General features: G+C 37.4%; 1 long non-coding RNA gene across 1 annotated transcript in view; it reads left to right on the plus strand.

Annotated features, from left to right (window-relative positions):
• Positions 1-3,527: 3,527 nt before the first annotated feature.
• Positions 3,528-23,809, plus strand: part of LOC149176754 (uncharacterized) — a 60,134-nt gene continuing 39,852 nt past the window's right edge. Inside the window, exons 1-6 of the long non-coding RNA XR_016258076.1 lie at positions 3,528-4,073; positions 4,234-4,427; positions 4,732-5,151; positions 5,640-5,735; positions 5,879-6,242; positions 6,430-6,562. This is a non-coding gene — a long non-coding RNA (uncharacterized LOC149176754). The remainder of the gene's footprint in view (positions 4,074-4,233; positions 4,428-4,731; positions 5,152-5,639; positions 5,736-5,878; positions 6,243-6,429; positions 6,563-23,809) is intronic.

Raw genomic sequence — 23,809 nt, forward strand, 5'->3', positions numbered from 1 at the left:
AAATATAATTCTATTGATTTTACACTTTTTATCCATGTCTAAAATAAAATCTATTTTAATTAAGAGTCTCCTACTATTTATACTCCTTAAAAGAAACATCATATCGAATCTTACTATTTATACTCTTTAATAGAAACATCACAACAAAAACAATATTAAATGCGTGATGGGCTATATCTTAACAAAAAGAATAATAAATGTGTCATGGGATGTACTAGAAATCATGTCCAACCAACATGATTCATGGATGTTGGAGGAGCGAGTAGCACTTACCGTTTACAATGACAAAAGCAAAAAAGGAAAAAGATAAAAGTTCTATAAAAGGAAAAAGCACTTACCGTTTATAATGAAAAAGGCAAAAAGATAAAAGAGGATCCGGATTTGATTCACGGAGGCTGATGGCGGTTGGGTCCTGGGTATATATATGGGGAGAAGGGAGTTTGAGTTTTGTTTCCTCGTCTGCTCTATTCCTCTGTTCTCATCTCATTCGTTTTCACTTTCTTTTGTTCCGTTTTGCTCGATGATTTTATGTTTGTTTTCAGTTTAGTGAGCATGGCCATGCTCTGCTTTTCTTTGGTTTGGTTGATGACTATTACTGCTTGCTTTTATTATGCTCCTTTCTATGAACGTTTCTGTTTATTTCGATTTCTGGTATGGAATTGAAAATGAACATGTAGAACAGAGGAAGAAACTGAAAAGAAAAAAAAGGAGATGAGGTTAAGGAATTTTTCTGGCTTGGAATTGAAAATGAACGTGCAGAACAGAGGAAGAAACTGGAAAGTAAAAGAGGAGGCGAGGGTAAGGAAATTTTCTGGGCATACATATCATAGGTTTCGAGGGAAGAATGCCAAATAGCGGCTTCAACTCCAGCTGGATGAATTATGAATTTATTGGCAGTATTTAACATTTTATTTTGCTTTTTCCTTTGCATTTTCGGCAGGCAGATTGAGATTGAGCAGATATAGTGAATTTTGCTCATATGGTCGCATTCATATGGAAGTTGCACATAGTGGTCCCAGGTCTAACTCTCTCTCTGTATGTCCCAGCGGAGTATTTACCAATTTAACTTGGGTGGGTGGTTATTTTATCCTTGTTTTGAAGTTACATTAAACCCATAAAAACTTCATTAATTCCGGGCTGGGTATCTCATATTTGTGTTTTTTTGAGTATTTACCAATTTAACTTGGGTGGGTGGTTATTTTATCCTTGTTTTGAAGCTACATTAAACCCATAAAAACTTCATTAATTCCGGGCTGGGTATCTCATATTTGTGTTTTTTTGTTGTTGTAGCTTGAGAAATGGGAACCATAGTGGTTTAAATCATGATGATCAGGATGAAATGGAAGTCACATTAAACCCATAAAAACTTCATTAATTCCGGGCTGGGTATCTCATATTTGTGTTTTTTTGTTGTTGTAGCTTGAGAAATGGGAACCAGAGTGGTTTAAATCATGATGATCAGGCTGAAATGGATGACTAAACTATTTTGAGGAAAAATAGATGGGATTAACCCTATGTTATGGTCAAGTGTATAGAGCAGAGCATCCATAGATGAATCGGGCACAACATTTTTCGAGTAATGTGTCTGATTATCTCCCACGCAGAGGGGACGAGAAGAGAGTTATAAATTTTATTTCATTTGAATCTATTGTAGCCCTAAAATTCTTAGGGTCCATGCATTTAACTCCATAGCCTATGTAATACGGTCGAAGCCCTGTTAGCAGATGCTTTAAAAGAGGTATAAATTTATTTCAGTTGAATCTATTGCAGCCCGGAAAGTCTTTCAGGGCCATGCATTTAACTCTATAGCCCATGTAATACGGTCACCAAAAGTCTTTCAGGGCTATGCATTTAACTTCATAACCTATGTAATACGGTTGAAGCCCTATTAGCCCTATTAGCAGATGCTTTATGTTTTTATAAAATGTTCAATGCAGATACATTGTTGAATATATGCGCAGTAGCCAGAGGGAGCAACATTTAGTCCTGCTATGGTGATGGATTTTTCTGGGTGCAAATATTTTATAAAATTTCCTTTAAGTCAATATGCGAAGGTGAGTACCATCATCCCCTGCAGTAAGTGAGATGCTTAATTTATATATCTGTTTTTTATGAATGTTTGTGTTTATTTTGATTTTTTGTTTGGAATTAACAATGAAAATGCAGAATAGCGGCAGAAATTGAAAAGAAAAAGAGGAGATGAGGTTATGGAAATGTTTGGGTGTACATGTCACGGGTTTCAAATGCCCAATAGTGGATTCAGCTGGATTTTTAATACTCCTTTTGCAATGAACGACTCCTTAATTTGTGTAATGTAATGAGTTATGGATTTATTGGCACCGTTTAACATTTTATTTTGCTTTTTGTTTTGCATTTGCATTTTTGACAGACAGGGAGATACAGAGTGAATTTTTCTCATATGGACGTTGCACAGAGTGGTGGTTGGGTATTTTATCCTTATTTTGAAGTCACATTAAAACCCATAAAGACTCCATTAATTCTGGGCTGGTTATCTCATATTTGTGTTTTTTTATTGTTGCAGGTTGAGAAATGGGAACCATGATGGTTTAAATAATGAGGATTAGGATGAAATGGAGGATAGGACTATTTTGAACTAAAATAGATGGGATTATCCCTACACTATGGTCAATGTCCAGTGAAGAACATCTGTAGAAGAATCGGACACAACATTTTCCGAACTCTGTCGCTGGTCATCTCTCACACACAGAGGAGGCAGGACGATAGAGGACGAAAGGAGAGGTATAAATTTCATTTCATTTGAATCTATTGCAGCCCCAAAAGTCTTTCAGGTCCATGCATTTAACTCCATAGCCCATATATACCGTCGAAGCCCTGTTAACATGCTTTATGTTTCTACAAATGTGCAATGCAGATACCTTGTTGAGTGCCTTACTATGATGATGGATTTTTCTGGGTGCAAATATTTTATAAAATTTCACTTGGTGTCAATTTGGTGAGTACATCATCCCCTAGTATAACTAAAATGCTTAATTTATATATTTGTTTTTCAAGTACAAAATGATGAATGGATTAAAAACTTTGTGGGGATCGAAACGAAACATACACTTCTTTGTTCTTTATGAAACAGACCCCTGTTTGTTTTTGTCTGTTGTTTCCAACATCTTTTGAGTAGAGAGACAGTTCTATGGTGAAGAGGGAAGTTCATCCAGAAGAGCCCAAATCTTTCAATGCAGGTTTAATATTAAAAAAATGAAATAAACCTGAAGATCTAAGGCATAGAAACATAATAAATTCTTTTAATTAAGTAGCTTATAGCTGGGTATCATCACTGTAATCAACAAATTACTTTATTAATTAGACTAATCTACTTTGTAATTAGACTAATACGCTAGGCGATAGATTTTTTTATTTAGAGAGATTAGAGAGATCTGGTGTGTGGCCGTGGGCCCAATTTAATAAAAATTTATAAACACGTTTCACTTTGAGGTTGGCGTTATTTGCACCGCTGCCACTAACCTGGAGACCTAGTAGAAACTTCTCCGTATGCTGTACGTAAGAAACCCAGATGCTACTGCTTTTTGCTCCTTCGAATCAACCGTAGTACACCAATTTCATGATGCAAGAAGCATCCCAATGCTCTGTAGCCGGGTTTTTATTGCTCTATCAATCTCATCAGATATTTTTTTGGAAATTCAATTATGAAATTTATTTACGAGTGTGAATTGCCGTAGTCTACGAATATGAAAAACCCCTTATAGAATGTAACCTCACCAGAATGAATGTAAGAATTCGTAAGATGGGATAACATATGAGTCATCGCATTGGGCGCATTCTCGGTTTGAAAGTCGAAATTCGCCATGTCTGAACGGTTTTCAAACAAATTCGATCTCAGTTCAATGAATATCAAATCGATCCTAAGTATGATTTCTTGCCCTAACTCCAAGGCGAATAAATTTGCCTGTAACGGTGCAGATTTGTTGAATTTCGACATAGAACAAAGTGGCAAGAAGAAAACAAAAATACCCAAACTCATATCGCCCTCTCCACGTGGTTTTCGTTCTCCAAGCCACCCGACGATAGATGGACTATTGGTTAGTGTTTTTTTTAAGTTTCCCTGTATGTTTTTGGGGTAAAAAATTAGCCAAAACTTGATAGCGATTTATTGTAATTTCTATAATATCTACAGAGTATGTTAGAATATATATCTTAAATCTAATGTTTTAGAATCAATCATTTTTGAAAATTTTACAGAAAAATTCTGAATGGAATATTTTTCATGAACGAGGCGTCCGCCACTTTATACTATAGTTGTCTCAATTCAACGATGCATATTGACACATTCTAGTTGAGATTGCAACACGCGGCACTGGTGAATCTAGATCTCTCATCCGTCGTTATATCAGCGAGCCTAAAGATTCTTAGCTTTTTCTTCGGGCAGTCTCTGGGTCTCTGTTTCAACTATCTTTTAGGTTTCTGCTATTTTACAGGGATGATTTATAGAGCTTACTAGGGGCGTTGTTTTTATTATGTTGATCCAAACTTCGTGAGTGGGCAAATTTTTATAAGAAGAAGAATAATTAAGCAATTGGAGACGGAAAGACTCTGTTCATTCTACCGGATGGATTTGTTTGCTTTCTTCTGTCCTCACTCAAACACCTAATAAATTTTGCTTATATTTTCTGCGTGGATGTTGACATTCATTTTATTCGAATCGTAGGCCTAATATCCGACTCCATGGTATATTTTCAGGTTTTTTGACTTCTTCCGTGGTCGAAATCTTGAAAACCCGGTTGAAAATATTCGGCTCTTGTGAATCCTGGGATATCTCGTCTATCACTATATTACAGAGCATAGAGTTAGTGTTCTTCCGCTCCGATGGGCCTATCTTTTCTTAAGGCAGTCTTCGGATCTTTTCCGCTTCTGCTATTTTTTTTTCCACCTCTAATGACAAAGTTAACCTGTAGAGCTTTCAAAGGAGAATATATGCTTATGGCTATGAGTTTCACTGTCATTATGGCTGTGAGTTTCACTGTCATTATGTTCAACAAGAATTCCTGAGTTGGCGAAGTTTCGGAAGAAGAAGATTGCCAAAGCTACTGGAGGTGGAAGGACTCTTCTCATTCTATCCTGATGGATTTTTTTGGCTTCTTCTGTCCTCATTCACCTTAGGTAATGAATTTTACTTATATTTTCTGTATTTTAAAATTCATTGTATTATAATTACAGGCATAATTTCTGACTCCATATTATAATTTTTTCTATTTCTTTTAGCTCCTCACTGGTCGAAATCCTGAAACCCTATTATACCGTTTTAATTTTGATATGCACATTTTCAGGCTGATTTGCCTATTGAAAAAATTTGATACTCATTTTCAGGTTAACTTTCTCTTCAATAGTTCTTTAGGGCAACATGAACTAATTTGTGAATGACAGTATCAAATAGTGCCTCAATCTGTTTTTCTCGTGTTTTTCTTAAAGTCTTGCGTCGACTATGCAACTTAGAGTTACAATTCTCCCTTGTTACTCAACATACTCAACTCCGTATTGCAATCCTTCAACTGTAGATTCATTTAACACAAACAATGCTTATGACTCCAGCACAGACATTTCACTGCCATTATTAATCAGTCGAGCTTTCTGATTCTGCAAATTGTCAGAAAGAAGAGAAATGCTAAATCAATAGGAGGCAGAAAGACACTGTGCATTCAACCTAGACTGAGTAGTTCGTCATCTTGTGTCCTCGCACACCCTTGGTAATTTTTGTTCCTATTTCCATCTTGTATTTTGATACTCTTTATATTGAAATTTCAGGCCTCATCTCTGTAGTTTAAAAATTATATTCTAATCTCTACAGGTCATGATCTGAAAATAATTTCCTTCTCTGTTCAATAAACAGATGAATCCAGAATGCTTTGTCATCTTGATTTTGCTAGCTTAATGGTTGTCTCTCTCCTTCTCTCGGAAGAGTTATGCTGTGTGGTGTTGTTTCAATGTGAGCTGTGTGGTGTTGTTTCAATGTGAGCTGTGTGGTGTTGTTTCAATGTGAGCTGTGTGGTGTTGTCTCAATGTGAGTTGTGTGGTGTTGTCTCAATGTGAGTTGTGTTATGTGTCATGTGCTAGTATGTAAGTTTGTGGGTCTGTGGGATGTTTATGTTTGTGGGTCCGTGATAATTGAGAGAGGGAGAGAGGGAGACCATGGCAAAGGAGCGCATGGAATCACTTTTGATGGGCAAACATGATTCATAGATGATGTCTTCACGGTGAGTGTCTAATATCTAATGCTGAAAGGAAATCTATATTCATGTTGATGGGAAAACATGATTCATATGATGTCTTCACGTTGAGTGTCTAATGTCTAATTTTGAAAGGAAATCTATATTCATGTATAGAATTGTTATTTGATTCCTTGTCATTTCTTTTTCTAATGAGTTAAAGTTTACTATGCAGAAACTAACAATATTGCGGCACACTAAACTAGAGACTCTGGTTAGGCCCACAATGAATAAACAAGCCTTCCCCATCGAAGAGTTTCTATAAATCGAACCCTTCAACAATGATTTTGTTGGCCAACAAAGTTAAGGTCAGTGCATTTTGATTAATAACTATTTTTGATTTGCTGGAAATTCCTTTAACATTCAAAAATACATATATTTGATGCATGGAGATTTTACTTATAACATTAAAAAATACACAACCCTTTCTAAGCTCTTCTTTTGATATTTGATGCATGGAGATTTTACTTATAACATTAAAAAATACACAACCCTTTCTATGCTCTTCTTTTGATATTTGATGTACGGAGATTTTACTTTTGCTAGTCTATTCTCATCATCATAGTTGATTTTTTTTCCTTTATATGTAGTCTTTCTTGTGCTATTCTGAGCACATGAATTTTCCTTTTGTGAGCAAAACCAAACCATTCTTTTACGATAAAGTTAGGGAAAATTCTTTTTAAGCCTATTTGCTAGATATATTGTTGAAATGTATGCAATTGCATAGTGAGATAAGCTTATAACCATCAAATTTGTATTAATCATTTTGTTTTGGAATTAGATCTATAAATGTTTATTAAGTGCACCCCACCAAAAAATTTAGATTCTTCTATCACTTTTAGCGTCTCCTCTTCTCGGAAGTCATAGAAACACAAATAAAACAAAATTCCACCATCCAACCGTGTGGACTCAGACTCTTTGCCTTGCCTTCTTAAAAGATTGTAGAACTGATTTGTGTCCCTCTTTGGTGACTTTAGCTTCATGTTCCTTATTTTGTTGTTATTTAATCTCATTTATGTCTGCCTTAGGAGATTCTTGGAATAAAATTGTGAAATGCCTTACTCCTTATGCTATCTTTGAGAATTTTCTTAGCTTCCTTCATTCTTTCTTTACTGAGTTCCCATGAACTTTTAATGTTCCTTCAGTGTTTTATGTAGTTTTTGAAGAATTTAGTATTCTTGTTGCCCTCAACAACTGCCAAGTAGCCCTGTTCTTCAATCTTTACTTTATTTGTTCCTGATCCAATAGTTTCATTTTGTATTCCTTTTTAAATTTTTTAGATTAGTATTCCCCTTGTTTGTAAAGACTCCTTCCATATTTGTTTCAAGCAATTTCTTGGTTTGTTCCTTGGTCTCAACAAACTTTTGTAGAGCTTACTGGGCTTTTTTCATTGCCCACTTTTCTATAATGTTTTAAACTTTCATCAAATTTATTGCAAATTGATAAATAGTTTTCTCCCTTGTATGAGTTTCATATTTTTTCCAATCACGAGTGACCAAATTATTGAAACCTTCTTCTCCTAGAAAATCTTGGTTAAATTTAAAATGGTTCTAGGTGTTTCTTTCATCTTTTTCTAATTGTAGCAATATGGCTAGATGGTCTGAAGATCTCTCCACCCCTAACCATGACTTCAAGTCTTTCCACATCCTCCAAAATATTTTTATGTTACCAAAACCCTATCTAATCTCCTTTATTCCCCCTTCCTTTTCTAAAGATCCCCCATGTCGGAACTAGGCCAATAGTTTCCACATCATAGAACCCATGAATCTCCAAACCTTTGAGATAAATAATCAATAGATGGGGGTCTTGTTTAGCATTTCAACAACCCCCCCCCCCAACCCACCAAAAAAAAAAAAAAAAAAAACTTTTCCCAACCTTCATTGCTAGATTCAAGTCGCCCCCCTAGGATGACATATTTTTGGCTACTGTGTAAATTCTAAAATTGTCCTCACCTTGCTATCCCCTAATGGACCATAAAGATCAATGAAGGAAAGAACTTTCCTCAATTCCTCCTGTTAGAAAATCAGAAAGGCAGAAATATTTTCTTATCTTGATAATTACTTGTGATGTATTTGTTCTTTATGTTATCTTCTTTTCATTAAGCAATTACCAAATCATAAAAGTATGAAGATCAAAACAACAAAAGACACAGTGTAGGCTCTCAGCTAGGGAAAAACCCCTCCCAAGGGAAATCCCAACCAAAATTTTCTTCTTCAAGAACCAATTCAAAGTAAGACAACCAAGACCTCTAGACCAACATGAAACCTTCCTACATCCACTAAGTCAACCTTCCAAAAAATACTAGTCAAAGTCTATCCAAGACTTTTAAAGTCAATATAAGTCAAACACTTAAAAACAAGTCAAACAGGGTCTTGACCCTCTTCCTCACTCCGAAAGTCTCGGCCTGCAGTAGCTTGGACTTGCGGTAACCTTGACTGCGCGCATGTGTGACAAAAACAAATATATTTCTGGTCTTTCTTGCTTGAAAATTGTTCCTTCCTTCCTTGCTAGGGTTTATCTTCTCTTGCAATGGGATAGACCTTCCTTTTGTGCCTTTCACACTTCTTTTCTTCACTAGAATTGCAGATCGAATGCTTCTTGGATGGATGTCGAATGTCTCTTCTATATATAGTCTTCATGTGAGGTCGAACAACCTTCATGAAGCCGACTTGATAAGAGGAGAAGGCCGATTTGATGGAGGAGGCATAATTTATATTTTTGACGTAAAAACAAATTTCTTTCTTGATACAAAAGCCCAAGAAGGGTCTATTATTACATGATGACAAGGATTATGACTCTTTACACAACCTTAGAAGCACTCAATGGGTGCTTTGACCTATAAACATAATAATTTGAGCATGAAATCCATACTTATAAAAATAATTTTTCTTTAATCTTTACAATAATTTTCTTATCTTCTCTTTACATATACATAACAATTACATGAAGACCGATACTAGTTACATTTTCAACACTCCCTCTTAACTAGGGAGGTATTCATAATTGTTTAACTAGTACAAGGATAGCCTGAAGTTGAAATGTTCCAAGAAGAGTACAACAACATATACAATGCTAGATACCATCTAGGCCAAAAATGCCAAGATATCAATTCACCAAGGTACCAACTCAACAAGAATCTAGGCATCATCAAGGCTACCTACCAAAACACCAACTCAACTTATCAAGGATCCAAGTGTCATCTAGGCTACCTGCCAAGGCACTAATTCAAGGATCCAAGTGTTAATTACCAAGATACTAATTCAAGGATCCAAGTGTTAATTACCAAGACACTAACTCATCAGGGATCCAAGTGTCATCTACCAAGACACTAACTCATCAGGGACCCAGGTGTCATCTAGGCTACCTGCCAAGACACCTACTTATCGCGGATCCCGGTGTCATCTAGGCCAATATATCAATTTCAACAGAGCTTTGAACATCATCTGGGCCAAGACACCGACCAAATAAGGGATCTAGGTACCATCTAGGCTACCTGCCAAGGTACCATCCCAACAGGGACTAAGGTGTCATCTAGGCCAATATATCAACTTTAACTGAGATCTCAATACCAACTAGGCCAAGACACCAACCCTCTCAGGGATCTAGACATCATCAAGGTCAAGATATCCACCCTAAACAGGGATCTCCATAACATCTAGACCAAGATACCTTCCCTCACAATGATCTAGGTATCTACACCAAGATTTCCTCCCTTACAAGGATCTAGATATCAACTAGGCCAAGACACCAACCCTAACTGGGTTCTGTGTACCATCTAAGCCAAGATATCCTCCCTCACATTGTTCTAGGTATCGTCTAGGCTAACTGCCAAGATACCAACTCTATCACCACTCTCTCCTCATGGCCTTCACTAGACGTATGAATGTTAGTCCTAGCCTAGTGCATGACACACGAAGTAGAGAATCATGTCCTCCCTCTCAATTAGGGAGGATACACACTTTCCTTCACAAAGGAAATATATCCAAGCTCCCTCTGAACTAGAGAGATAAGTCCATCAATTATTTTATTCTTCTTCCAGTCACACAGGTTCTTCTTCCTGCATCATCATGTCATTAGAGAACTTTGACCTTTTGGAACATCAATTTTTTTTTATCTTTTATGTCTTTCAATTATCAATGTCATCAGGATTTCTACAACTCCCTCTATCCATCATGCTCATCATCGAAAAGTCATCATCAAGCACGAGGTAGACTTTCATATTTACAATTTTGTACCTGCAAATCTCATCAACAAGTACAACACAAGCTCCTTATCAAGGATTACTTCATCAACTGCCTGTAATTCATCTCTTATACGGGAAATCCTTACAAAGTAAGAAGACACTATATCATCTTTAGTCATTTTGACAGTTCGAAGTTCATTCTTTAGACTTGCCACTTGTCTAATATTCTTGATTGTAAATAACTTGGAGAGGGCATTGTACATTTTCTTTGAAGTATCTAGAGTGGATATGTAGGGAATCAAGTTGTCTTTAACTCCATCCACAATTAGGCTCATGGCTATATTGTCATTTTCCTTGTACTTCTCCTTTCCAACATCATTAGTTGGTTCTTTGACTTTTCCTGGTACTAAGTCCAATACTTTATTCCTTGCAAGGATGAGGTCCATCCTTGTCTTCCATGCTCTAAAGTTAGAAGCTCCTTGAAGTTTACTCTAAGATTTCATTGATGATGCCATAGATATATTTGACAAAGTCACTCTTGATGATGTCTTAATCTCCTTGAGGTCTTTTATTGAACTTCCAAAGGGTTGCTTACTATTCCAATACCTTTTTTAAGGGAGGTCCCAAAACTTCTTTCAAAACTTCCAAGACTTCCTTCTTTCTTCCAAACAGATCTTCAAGGGTCCAAAAACTTCTCTTCTTTCTCCTTTAATCCTTTCCAGAATTCTTACTAGAGAGCAAATGATCTTCAAGCTGCCTTTTTCCTTTCTTCACCTTAGCTCTGATACCATTTTAGAAAATCAAAAAGGCAGAAAGATTCTCTTATCTTGATAATTACTTGTGATTTATTTGTTCTTTATGTTATCTTCTTTATGTCTTCTTTATCTTCTTTTCATCAAGCAATTACCAAATCATAAAAGTATGAAAATCAAAACAGCAAAGGACACATTGTGTAGGCTCTCAGCCAGGGCAAAACCTTTCTCTTAGGGGGAAACCCAATCAAAATTCTCCTCTTCTTCAAGAACCCATTCAAAGCAAAACAAGCAAGACCTCTAGACCAACATGAAACCTTCCTCCATCCACCAAGTCATCCTTCCAAGAAAGGCTAGTCAAAGTCTAGTTAAGACCTTCAAAGTCAATACAAGTCAAGCACTTCAAAACCAAGTCAAATAGGGTCTCGACCCTCTTCCTCACTCTGAAATTCTTGGCCTATCGTTGCTAGGACTTGCGGTAACCCTAACTGCTCGCACGTGTGACAAAACAAAGATATTTTCGGTCTTTCTTGCTTGACAATTGTTCCTTCCTTCCTCACTAGGGTTTATCTTCTCTTGCAATGGGATGGACCTTCCTTTTATGCCTTTCATACTGCTTTTCTTCATTAGAATTGCATATCGAATGCTTCTTGGATGGATGTCTAATGTCTCTTCTATATATAGTCTTCATGTGAGGTCGACTTGATAAGAGGGGAAGGCCGACTTGATGGAGGAGCCATAATTTATATTTTGACATAAAATCAAATTTATTTCTTGACACAAAAAGCCCAAGAAGTGTCTCTATTACATGATGACAAGGACTGTGACTCATGACCCAACCCTAGAAGCACTCAATGGGTGCTTTGACCTATAAACATAATAATTTGAGACTTATAAAAATAAATTTTCTTTGATCTCTACAATAATTTTCTTTTCTTCTCTTTACAAATACATAAGAATTAAGTGATTTTCTTTCCTTCCCTTTACAAATACATAAGAATTACATGAGCCAAACAACGATTATGAAGACTAATACTAGTTACATTTTTAGCACCTTGGACCCTAGTTGAATTTGGATACTTGTAAGTATATATGATGCATTATTAAGTTCCATAGCGTTATTCCATCCAGTTAGTGTCAAAATTTCCAATGCAATTTAATTTAGTGCATTACATAAATTTCACCTCATTAGAGGTTTCCTTTATCTTAAACCCTATGACTTTTAAGCATTTTGGATGTTATGAAATATACAACAAAACAACAATGGAAGTAATATTTCAATCCTTAACAACCCAATATTCTAGGCAATCTAAGGAGAAAATATTTTTTTCCTTTGTGAAATACACATCTCGATGAAACCTGTCGAGCACTTCCTCCCAAAGGATGGTATTTAGGGTAAGGTAAACTTTGCAAAATCTTAAGGCTTTGTCAACATTGGTGTTAAGGTTGTTACAACAATATACTTACTGACAAATCAACAAGGCACTTGTAGGAATTGAACCTAAATGGGGAGGGTGATACTCCTTATCACTACCACCTAAGGTAGACCCATTTAATTCCAAGAAGAAAGATATTAAAGTGACTTAATAAGTTTTATCCCTTTAGGACAATATTACAATGCACAAATCATATCCAAAAACCCACTTTTACAACAATTGGAATAGCAATAAAGCAACCCTTAACTTTTTCAAGTATGATAATAATTCACTTATTAATATACAAACTGTTACAACAAAATCTAGCACTTCTCAAGATAAAGTCCAAAATTTCAAGTGCAAAATCCATTGTACTTGAGGGTTGGTGAGGTTTTCTCACTTTTAGACAACTCCCTTCTAGCTCAAGGGAGTTCTCCTTAGTAGATCTCCAAGGATATAATGCCCTAGTCAAACCAAGTGAAGAGTCCCTTGAGACTTCTTTTTCAAATACCACCAATCAAAGGATTTACCACCTAGGGTTAATGGCGGCTGGGGTTGATAGGGTTCTCCTAGGTAATTTCAAAGATTTACATTCAAAGGGTAGTTCCCCAAACACACATAATCAAGGGATTACTGAGTAATTTTGAAGAGTAAACCTTAGCAAATTGTCTTAAAGGATTTTAAAGGAAAGAAGTTGATGGAAGATAGAAAGATTTACGTTCAAAGGGTAGTTCCCCAAACACACATAATCTAGGGATTACTGGGTAATTTTGAAGAGTAAACCTTAGCAAATTGTCTTAAAGGATTTTAAAGGAAAGAAGGTGATGGAAGATAGAAAGATTTACGTTCAAAGGGTAGTTCCCCAAACACACATAATCAAGGGATTACTGGGTAATTTCGAAGAGTAAACCTTAGCAAATTGTCTTAAAGGATTTTAAAGGAAGAGGGTGATGGAAGATAGAAGATCACTGCCTTAACTTGCCAATATATATCTATATATCTATATCTATATATATATATATATATATATTTGTTAATTTTGGTATGTTCTATGCTTAAGAGCAATTTAGTTCAATTTCTTAATTAGCCCAATATTAATATTCAGTTTAGCAATCACATCAACATGATAGTAAAATGCAGATAGAACATAAACATAAACAGTAGAGGACAAGCCAAAACAAGAGGACACAAGATGTGGCACCAGCCAGAGACAAACCCCAATGTGGGGAACCCTTGATCAATTCTTCTTATATTCTTCAATATTCCAGTAGAGAGAGATAATACAAAATTTACAAATTTGATAATTTATGACAGCGGCAGTAAAGCCCTAACTAGAAAAGTAAACCCTGGTCAAATAGGGCAGAATTCTTCCTTCAAGCAGCTCGGCCAAACCCAGTCAACTTCGACCTCCAACAACAAACCCAAATAGTCCAAAATAGCCCCGAAAAAGTCAATGCTGGTAAAACAGGGCATAATTCTTCCTTCAAGAAGCTCGGTCAAACCCAGTGAACTTCGGCCTCCAACAACAAACCCAAATAATCCAAAACAACCCCGAAAAGTCTAGTCAAATGCTAGTCAATGAAAGTCAAATTGCAGCCAGCAACTAGGGCAATCAATGCTGGTCAAACCAGAGGTCAGATCACCTTGATTTCTGTGCCAAAATCTGCGGCATGGCAAGGAGAAGCAACCACACCCAAAGCGTAGTCAAAGAGAGGTCAACGTTGGTCAACGCAGCCCAAAACAACACCTCTGCACTTCGATCAAACCTGGTCAATGCAACTAAACAGAAAATCCTCCTTCCTCCTCCCTCCTTCGCACATGTGAGAGAAAGTTGCCCTAATCTGCGTACCCAATCAAGTGAGGAGAGAGAGATGAGTGAAGATGAGATGATGGAATAATGACTTGAGGTCTCCTCCTTTTATATGCAACGTTGAGGATGAACTGGGGTAAAAATGCATGTTTTGATTGTTGGCCAACCTTGACAATTTCAATAATACAAATAAATTCATATCTTCATTTTAATATGTCGGAATCAGATGATCTTTAGATCAATCCTACACCTCTCGGAGAGAAGAATCCAAGAAAAATATCAGCTGTCATAAATAAGGTGACCCATATGGAGTTTGGCCCTAGTTGCCAATTTTAACACTCCCTCTCAACTAGGGAGAACTCCATCTGCTAATCCATCTGCCAGTCGGTACTATCTTTGCCATCACTGCATTACACTGCTCTGCTGAACTATGAAGAAGAAGAAGTGATCGAGAATGTATCATACCATTCTCTATTGACCCGAAGTCAGTCCCAGATAAAAGAGTGTCTCATACTACTCTTACTGACACAAAGTCAGTTCCAATAAAGCGAGTGTGTCATACCACTATTACTGACCTGAAGTCAGTTCTAATAAAGAGAGTGTCATACCACTCTTACTGACTCGAAGTCAGTTCCAATTGATCCCAGATCAATATCATCCTAGCATAGGGAGTATGGTAGTACACTATGCGTCCATCGGTAGTACTATGGTCCCTATCTTCATTTCCCTACTCATTGCCCAGATGAGAGGTACTTCCCATGAGTCCCAGACTGCATGGGTAGGATGTCTCAGCATGAGAAGGATGAACCACTCATCCTGCCTACATGTTGCCACAGGGTATCACAGGGGAAGGCTGAACCACTCACCCTATGGTTGCTCATCACTCTAAGAGGTACCCCAGGTCCCCCGGAGCTCCCAGAGCTCAATGTCTATATCATATAGGACCCTCATAAGAGGGTCTCTTCACGACTCCTAGTTGTTCTTGGAAAGTCAAGAATTTGACCTTTCCCATGGTGTTTGTCAGAATGTCAACACCCTGCCCATCAGTCCCAATGTGAAGGAGCCTTATTGCTCCTCGTTATACCATATCCCAGATAAAGTGGTACCTGATATCGATGTGCTTGGAGTGATCATGAAATACGGGATTCTCTGATAATCAAATCCTACTCTGGTTGTCGCAGAGGATCATAGTGGTATCCAACACATGTCCAAACAACTCACTGAAGAGCTTCCTCAACCAGACAACTTCACAAAAGGCCATACTTGCAACTATGTATTCGGCCTCAGCGGTGCTCAAGGCAACTGATTTTTTCTTCCTACTCATCCAGGATATCGAAGCAGAACCTAAAGAAAAGCAACACCCAGAAGTGCTCTTACGATCCGCCACACTGCCAGCCCAATCAACATCAGAATAACCATGCAGCCTCACATCTTCGACAATGTATCTCAGTCGACAATGGATCTTTGCCTCAGGTAGAGTAAAAAACCCTTGTTACCTTAGATTCGATCTTAGGAACCCTTCGTTGCTTCAGTCCTAGCCTCAAAAACCTTTGATGCTTCAGTGCTAGCTTTAGAACCCTTTGCTGTCTTAGACCATGCCCTAGAATACTTGCTTTCACAGGTTTTCTAACTCAAAATCCTTGTTGTCACAAGATAGATGAATGTTGCCCCAAAACTTATTCTAAATAGAGCAAAGAGAAAGGATTGGCTAGGGTGGAATCTTTCACCACTGAAATCAATAACATAAAAAGGGTCTTAAAATCCTCCAAGAGCCTCAACTCAAAAATCAGAAAGATATAAATGATTCTCCTCTCTCCTTTCTAGAGATTCCCTTTGGGGTTATCCCTCCTAAATTTGAATTTAAGTGGCTAACAATTTTCCCATCATTTGCCCCAATTTTGGCCTTTATTGCAAATTTTCCTCCACTTACTCCAAATTATCTAATGTTACCCCAATAACATTAAGTAATGGGTTCCCCCCATTACAATTTATCATAGCCTATGGAGTTAGATAGGCTAATTTGTCATTCCTTTGGTGATTAATTACAAGAGGACATTACGCACAAGCCCTGAAAGTTGAAACAAACTATCCAAAAAGGTCTTCCACTCGTAGCATCCAGCTCCCTTGCTTTGCCAAAAATGCGAATAAAAGTGGAATTTTCCTTTAATAGATGTGAGAGGTTAAAGTGGGTGCTTATGTCTTCAAAATGATAATGTCACCCCACATGGAGCAAGAAAACTCAACGATGACAATTCCCTTCTTGCAAATGAAGTGAACCATCTCAATAGGGGCCAACCTTGATCTTTAGAATATGTTAGCTTCATGCTTTCCAAGAACCCTACATATTGCAACCTCTAACTCATGATAACTTTCACGGTGTTGTTGTCTTGTTGCTTTCATTTTGGACATCTCCTAACTCACTTTAGATGATATTATAGTGGTTTTATAAGGCTTTATCTAATCAAACTCTCCTTTAAACTATATGAGAATTCACTGGAAGCAAAAGGAATGAAACCCTAATCTAAGACTTCAAGATGCTCGAAGATGATCATAAGATACCTTGAGACTCCAAGTGAGATTGAAACCAAGTACAAATGAATAGGTAAGAGAGAGCAGTATCCAAACTCTCCTTTAAATTATATGAGAATTCATTGGAAGCAAAAGGGATTAAACCCTAATCTTAGACTTCAAGATGCTCTAATAAGATCATAAGATACTTGCGACTCCAAGTGAGAGTTAAACCAAGTACAAATGAATAGGTAAGAGAGATTAATCTCCAACAAAGATGTCAGGTTTCCTTGTGAACCCTAGCTAACCACCCCAAGAAGGCAAGTACAAAGAGAAGAGTATAATGATGATGGTGATCAAAGGACTCTCTCCTATATATATATATATAGGAGTGAGGGAGGCCAATAATAATATCTGGGCCCAAGCCCTTATAAACAACCTACATTAAATGCTTTGTAGGACAACTCAATTAAAGTGCCTACTCTAAGAGTACATATGTGTTGCTCCAAGGTGATGTGCACAATAAAGGCCCAAAGATGACATATCTACAAATGGTGTGGTGTGTCTACATGTCTCCATCACAAGCTGACACAGATTCCATTGCTCCTCATAAGCCAAGTACTTGTTTGGGTTCACTCCTTGTAGGACCATTATCATAACTTATTAATCATTGAGCCAACTCCAAGCCTCCATCCAAGAATTGCATTTACTGTAATATCCCAAACGGGAAAATTTCGCAGCTCCTCAGAATTTAACTCAACAAAAATTACTTCATAAAAATTTCATTCATTTAGCAAAAGATTTCCATGTAAAATATAACAAATAGAATGCTGCAATTTAAGAATACGATGAGTAGAAATAATCTCAACTTTATTATAATAGATAAACTGGGGTTTACATGTTGATACAACCAATATAGCTGAGATGAAAACTGGCCTCAAGAAGCTGCTCCAATGCTGCACTGGCCCTCCAAAACTGAACTGAAATGCAACTGCTAGGCCGTCTTGTGAATTTTGGATGAATTCACCAAGGGAAGAGGTGGGTACTTGCCCACTTTCACTTAATCGCTTGAGGGTTTCTATCTTGGGGCTACTGCTGAAGTTGGGAACTCCAGTTTCTCCAAACCTCTCCACAAGAAAGAAACTCGAATCCAAGATATCCCCAAATGATCTCCTCCTCCTTTTGATTGTTCTCGAATCTTCTAGAAGTGTCTTATAGAATTTAACTCACAAAAATTACTTTATAAAAAGTTCATTCATTTAACAAAAGATTGCCATGTAAAATATAACAAATAGAATGTTGCAATTTAAGAATATGATGAGCAGAAATAATCTCAGCTTTATTATAATAAATAAACCGAGGTTTACATGTTGATACAACCAATATAGTTGAGATGAAAACTAGCCTTAAGAATCTGCTCCATTACTGCACTGGCCCTCCAAAAGTAAATTGAAATGTAACTACTAGGCTCTCTTGTGAATTTTGGATGAATTCACCAAGGGGAGAGGTTGGTACTCGCCCATTCTCACTGAGGTGGGTACTCACCTACTCTTACTGATTCCATCCTGGGGCTACTCCTAAAGCTATGAACTTCGATTTCTCCAAACCTCTCCACAAGAAAGTAAAGCTCAAATCCAAGATATCCCCAAATGATCTCCTCCTCTCCTCCTCTTGATAGATCTCCAATCTTTTAGAAGTGTCTTATTTTATTTATTTTCTAGAAGCTCCCTCGAGACTCCATCTTAGTGGTTTTTTAATTTTAATTTACTTAAGTCACTTTTAACCTTTTTTATTTTTAATTAATTGACTGACTAATTAGAGTCACTTTCAATTCGGGTTGTTTTTGTCCATTGTTTTAAGGTTTATGTGAAAAACCATGGGCAACACATGGTTTTCTCTTGTTTCGCTTCCCAATGGTTAGTTTCTTGTGGTGGCCACTGGTTTGACTTTATTTACCATGGCTGTTGATAGATTTTCACAAGCCAACTTCAATTTGAGTGTACTCGCTTTATTGTGCTCAGTGTTGCCACTACTTGTTGTATTCTCTTCAATTTCTAGATGTTGCTTGTCCCCGCCGCCTGGAGCGTGAAGGGAATAGTGGTTGCGATTTGTGGCTCGTGGGTACTCATTGCTACTCATATAGCTTTAAGTTTATTGATTGATTTTGATTTTTTATTATTTAATGTCATATATATATATGTTGAAAAATATGTATAGTTGAACTTAATGTCGAACCTCATAGGAACCTCATCAGAAAATTCGAATTCGAACCCGAACCATGTGACATAGACTAGAAGCATGAAGCAAGCAGTAGAAAAAGGGGAGAAATCGGAACAAGGAGGACAAGAAGTAGAAGAACACAATGAGAGGAGAGCAAGGGAGAAGGAATCGAGAGGTGAACAGAGGAGAAGGCAAGACAAGGAGAGGACAATCAAAGGCAAGAAGGTCTCTTGGTAGTCACTCGAAGGGTGTGTTGTGCAAGGAGGGCGCCTCCACCTGAACATCGTGGGGTCTGCATCACGACGATAGTAAATCGAATTTCGGTGTCAGAAATAAGCCTCCATCATGCTGCTGAACTGTACATTTGGCATTTACTGCATTAAACTGTCACTTCTTTGCATCCAATTAACAACTGGGTTGTAGGGCATTGCACAATGGCGAAATCATTACCATGAATCTATTCGTAGCACTACAATTTCCCAAAAATCTTGTAGTCGTATAATTGCTGGGTTAGTTTTACCATCCAAGAGTTAGGAACCTTGCGGACATGCCTGTGGCTTAGCCACATTCCAACAATCAAAGGCAAGAAGGTCTCTTGGTAGCCACTCGAAGGGTGTGTTTCTGCAAGGAGGGCGTCACACCTGAACATCGTGGGGTCTGCATCACGAGGATAGTAAACAGAATTTCGGTGTCAGAAGTAAGCCTCCACATTGTGTCGCTGAACTGTACATTTGACATTTACTGCATTAAACTGTCACTTCTCTGCATCCAATTAACAACTAGGTTCTAGGGTATAGCACAATGGCAAAGTCATTACCATGACCCTATTCTTAGCACTACAATTTCCCAAAAATCTTATAGTTGTATAATTGTTGGGTTAGTCTTACTGTCTAAGAGTTAGGAACCTTGCAGACATGCCTGTGGCTTAGCCACCTTCCAACATGTGCAGTATGGAGACCTGGAACGTTTTCATGCTGAATGCTATACAATAAACTTAACCCTAGTCTCTTAGTGAAGAACAAGCAACTGTCTAGCCTCTAGGAGGGTTTTTGGATTGGCCATTGGGTGGAAGAAGACCTCCCCTGGAATGCAAACTCACTGTAGTTTCGAATTGAGTCTTGTAAGAACACAGTTGTAGAAGCTATTAGTTCACTACACCTCAAATTACCGCAGAAGGGCGCTAGGCAGACAGGGTTACATGGCTTCAGAAAACCTTGCTGATGGATTGATGTCCTTGAAGTTTGATGTGTTTGTTGTGCTGCCCGAACGATTTCTGGCAAAGAAGCCATAATTCGAGAAAGGGGATTGCCATTTCTGTACATTCTTCTGAGTGGCTCTGAAAGTAATCAAGTCAACTACCAAACAAATCAAGCTTGACCTGAGCTGAGGTCAGATGCCATTTGATTCTTAGGTCATGTCCTTACTTGTTCACCATTCCATTCTTGTTGAGGAAACGGAAGTGGAATTACCATATTTGCAGCTAGAAGGATTTCACTCATCTCAAGCTTTATAGTGTATTATCTGGCCTTTTGTCCTTTCTGTAGGGAATCCAATGTGAGATTGAAACTAAGTATTTACCTAATTGTGGCTAGCCTCATTTGCAATTCCTGTACATTCCTTGCATTCACATTGGCCACATTGGCAATATGCTGAACTCTATTATTTTTATACCCATTCATATTTGAATTGAATTATTCATATAGTTTAATAGCAGGTTGTATTAGAGTTTCTTGTGACTCATCCTGCCCCTTACCACTTGAATTGCCTGTGGGTGGAGGATGACCTCCTTAGAAATCCAGAATATGCCTGTAAGCTGTATACACTTAATCCAGAAGGGTGGAGGTGGGGAAAATCCTCTGGAATCCCAAATGCATCTGGAGGTCTGGTCAGTGGGACAGGTTCCTCATGCTAGGGGGTGACAACTGCATTACTGGCAGTTGTCAGCGGATGGGAGGAGAGTTGTGAGCCTGGTCCCATTGCCCTTCCCAGATCACACGCTGTTGAGTAACCTGAGGTCTTGGCTCGCTTAAAAAACTTCAGGATTACATGCTTAGGCATGGTTAAAGGAGTGGATTCAAGACTGACAACACATAGTTTCCCTGGATATTAGCCTGAGGTACTAGAGTCTCAAGGTCTGTATAGTGCCTAGACATATAAGATTAGCTACGTGCCCTGTTTCATCAGGCATTTTAATGGCTAGTCTGTGCATCATTTTGTAATCCCCGGGAGTCATAACAAGGGATTTACTCTCCTGTTGTGAGCTGCTTAACACTGCCATATTAAACAGTATCTGGTAATCTTCTCAACGGTTTGGTTGTATGCCACCCCATTGTATGGATAAGTACTGACAGGACAGAACCTTTGTAGGCAACCTTAGTATGCAGCCTACTGTCTAAAATGGGACCTATCATCCAACAATACAATACCCTTGCATGACACAACATCACAGTAAATAAATTGATTGCTTTCAGCGTGGATGGTACATGTGAGGTCATTGATTCACTGCCCTGTTTTACCACAGAAGCATAAGGTAGCATTACAATATGCAGTCAGCAACGTCATAAGCTATTATTAGACTCATCGGAAGCTAATTCATGTGATGCTACTGGTGATTCTCACTAGGCATCATTGGTTACCCCATGAATTGCAAGTACAGGCTGCATGGATAGTGGTACTCTTAGAGGTATTGAAATAAGGCTAAGCACCAGTATGCCACTTAACATCAGTGTGTTATATCCAGCATTATTGGTAAAAGGCATTTGAGTTCTTAATTCAAGCCTAATGAAACAATAATGTGGCTTACGATTGACCTCACTATCTCATGCACAAAGATCACAAGCCTACTATTTTTTCTGCACTTGTCCCTAATTGTTTCATAATTTAACACGCCTTATCAGTGGTTGCATAGCTAGTATGAATAGACTAAATCTAGCATGGATACTGCTAGTCAAACAACCATATTTGGTGCATGTACTAGATAATTTACAGTGAGGTAAATATAGCCATAAGACCCCTGATATAATAAAGGCTTTTTCTATCAATGTGCTCACAAAATGTTTTCTGTGTTGGATTTTTTTATTTTAAAAAGGGACTCGTTATGTATATCTAGAATATAATACAATAGGATCTTCACGTCAATTGAGATCAGACCTTTAGATCAAGTAACCATTGAATGTGAGGAAGTCAATCCAATTATTATGATGAAAACCAGCTGACAAAATTTTCAAGATAATAAACTAAAATGAATATTATTAGTGTTTTGTTTCTTCAGATTGCATTGATTCACTTAGATGGCAGACTTATTGTAATGAAATCAAGATTCACTTAGATGGCAGATTTATTGTAATGAAATCGATCGACCACATTTGCAAAATCAGAAAAATAAATCATTTCCTTCTCTCTTAAATGGCAGATTGTAAACCAATTAGGCAGTATTCATTGTTATTGAATGGATGGGAAATAATTGCCTAGATATAATACAATAGGATCTTCATGTCAATTGAGATCAGACCTTTAGATCAAGTAACCATTGAATGTGAGGAAGTCAATCCAATTATTATGATGAAAACCAGCTGACAAAATTTGCAAGATAATTAACTAAAATGAATATTATTAGTGTTTTGTTTCTTCAGATTGCATTGATTCACTTAGATGGCAGACTTATTGTAATGAAATCAAATCGACCGCATTTGCAAAATCAGAAAAATAAATCATTTCCTTCTCTCTTAAATGGAAGATTATAAACCAATTAGGCAGTATTCATTGTTATTGAATGGATGGGAAATAATTACATCTAGGCATTAATCTCAATCCATTTAAAATTTCTTCCCTTGATAGTGTACTGTCTGTAATCTCTTATTCTGGTTGATGAGTGGTAACAAGCTCAAGGCCGATATATCACAAAATTATTACCTCGTTACATCAACCATTCGCTGTGTGTGCTCAAAATCTTTGCCAGCGATGTCTTTTTTTTTTTACCCATTTAATGTCAGTGTATATTTGCTAGAATATACACTTCAAGATGGTGTTAAGATGGTGTTGTGTGTTAAATGCATTACTCATACAACATGGTGTCAAGATATATAATTAAGTGTTGTGTGTTGAATGTATTATTCATTTAGGGTTGTTACAGATTCCATGGAAAGCACATTATAGTGATGAGTTGTTCTAAGATGAGTATGAGGTCTGGAAACACAACCCTATAAAGAGACCAGCAAAAGTCTGCCAAAGTCGGAAGTTTGATGCTTGGATGTAAGATACATTCTATCAATTTTCTTACAATCTCGTTTGGGATCAACATTCTTATAGACCTCAGCTAGAAGAAATGACTACTTAAATGCTTGGTTGAAAAGTCTTGTATCAAAGTTGTGATCCACTCCTTAGTCAGATCACAGGAATGTATCAAAGGATAATTATGATGACTATTGAAGGAGCCACGTCACCTACAATTTCAGTGATGAAACTCACAGTATGATCTTCAGTCATACAAAAATATTGATACGCCTTCTGATCTAGGAAATTCATCTTGATATTTCAAATGACAACATCATAATTTGGGTTATGGCTCAAAGCAAGATAAAGTCAATGCTGAAAGTTGAAGTGTGAGATAACAAACCTGTGTTTTTCCTTGAAAATATTGCATTGTGTTCAGAAGCAGGATGTTGAAA

Source organism: Pinus tabuliformis, chromosome 4_1 (assembly GCF_031772625.1).
Source record: "Pinus tabuliformis cultivar Carrire ecotype Pingquan chromosome 4_1, CPIR1, whole genome shotgun sequence".
In the NCBI taxonomy this organism is placed as follows: Eukaryota; Viridiplantae; Streptophyta; class Pinopsida; order Pinales; family Pinaceae; genus Pinus; species Pinus tabuliformis.